The sequence below is a fragment of the Lepidochelys kempii genome, chromosome 14, assembly GCF_965140285.1.
Source record: "Lepidochelys kempii isolate rLepKem1 chromosome 14, rLepKem1.hap1, whole genome shotgun sequence".
Taxonomy (NCBI): domain Eukaryota; kingdom Metazoa; phylum Chordata; order Testudines; family Cheloniidae; genus Lepidochelys; species Lepidochelys kempii.
In genome coordinates, this window is record NC_136393.1 from 40993138 (window position 1) to 40995213 (window position 2076).

Here is a 2076-nt window from a genome sequence, read left to right on the forward strand (position 1 = left end):
ACGCGCTATCTCAGAGTAGGGCTGTGGGGGGCACTGGGCAGTGAGAGGATCGGGGGGGGCTCTGGGCGGGGAGGTGCCGGGCACTGTGCAGTTGTGGGAGGGCTGTGGGGGGCACTGGGCAGTGAGTGGATCTGTGGGGGGGGGGGGGCTCTGGGCGGGGAGGCGCAGGGCACTGTGCAGTTGTGGGAGGGCTGTGGGGGGCACTGGGCAGTGAGAGGATCCGGGGGGGGCTCTGGGCAGGGAGGCGCCGGGCACTGTGCAGTTGCGGGAGGGCTGTGGGGGGCACTGGGCAGTGAGAGGATCGGGGGGGGGGCTCTGGGCGGGGAGGTGCCGGGCACTGTGCAGTTGTGGGAGGGCTGTGGGGGGCACTGGGCAGTGAGAGGATCGGGGGGGGGCTCTGGGCGGGGAGGTGCCGGGCACTGTGCAGTTGTGGGAGGGCTGTGGGGGGCACTGGGCAGTGAGTGGATCTGTGGGGGGGGGCTCTGGGCGGGGAGGCGCCGGGCACTGTGCAGTTGTGGGAGGGCTGTGGGGGGGCACTGGGCAGTGAGAGGATCGTGGGGGGGCGGCTCTGGGCGGGGAGGTGCAGGGCACTGTGCAGTTGTGGGAGGGCTGTGGGGGGCACTGGGCAGTGAGTGGATCTGTGGGGGGGGGCTCTGGGCGGGGAGGCGCAGGGCACTGTGCAGTTGCGGGAGGGCTGTGGGGGGCACTGGGCAGTGAGAGGATCGGGGGGGAGGGCTCTGGGCGGGGAGGTGCCGGGCACTGTGCAGTTGTGGGAGGGCTGGGGGGGGGCACTGGGCAGTGAGAGGATCGCGGGGGGGGGGCTCTGGGCAGGGAGGTGCTGGGCACTGTGCAGTTGTGGGAGGGCTGGGGGGGCACTGGGCAGTGAGAGGATCGGGGGGGAGGGCTCTGGGCGGGGAGGTGCCGGACACTGTGCAGTTGTGGGAGGGCTGTGGGGGGCACTGGGCAGTGAGAGGATTGGGGGGGGGGCTCTGGGCAGGGAGGCGCAGGGCACTGTGCAGTTGCGGGAGGGCTGTGGGGGGCACTGGGCAGTGAGAGGATCGGGGGGGGGCTCTGGGCGGGGAGGCGCCGGGCACTGTGCAGTTGCGGGAGGGCTGTGGGGGGCACTGGGCAGTGAGTGGATCGGGGGGGGGGCTCTGGGCGGGAGGCGCAGGGCACTGTGCAGTTGTGGGAGGGCTGTGGGGGGCACTGGGCAGTGAGAGGATCGGGGGGGGGGGCTCTGGGCGGGGAGGTGCCGGGCACTGTGCAGTTGTGGGAGGGCTGTGGGGGGCACTGGGCAGTTAGAGGATCGGGGGGGGGGGCTCTGGGCGGGGAGGTGCCGGGCACTGTGCAGTTGTGGGAGGGCTGTGGGGGGGCACTGGGCAGTGAGAGGATCGGGGGGGGCTCTGGGCGGGGAGGCGCCGGGCACTGTGCAGTTGTGGGAGGGCTGTGGGGGGCACTGGGCAGTGAGAGGATCGGGGGGGGGGCTCTGGGCGGGGAGGTGCCGGGTACTGTGCAGTTGTGGGAGGGCTGTGGGGGGCACTGGGCAGTGAGAGGATCGGGGGGGGGCTCTGGGCGGGGAGGTGCCGGGCACTGTGCAGTTGTGGGAGGGCTGTGGGGGGCACTGGGCAGTGAGTGGATCTGTGGGGGGGGCTCTGGGCGGGGAGGCGCCGGGCACTGTGCAGTTGTGGGAGGGCTGTGGGGGGGCACTGGGCAGTGAGAGGATCGTGGGGGGGCGGCTCTGGGCGGGGAGGTGCAGGGCACTGTGCAGTTGTGGGAGGGCTGTGGGGGGCACTGGGCAGTGAGTGGATCTGTGGGGGGGGGGCTCTGGGCGGGGAGGCGCAGGGCACTGTGCAGTTGCGGGAGGGCTGTGGGGGGCACTGGGCAGTGAGAGGATCGGGGGGGAGGGCTCTGGGCGGGGAGGTGCCGGGCACTGTGCAGTTGTGGGAGGGCTGGGGGGGGGCACTGGGCAGTGAGAGGATCGCGGGGGGGGGGCTCTGGGCAGGGAGGTGCCGGGCACTGTGCAGTTGTGGGAGGGCTGGGGGGGGCACTGGGCAGTGAGAGGATCGGGGGGGAGGG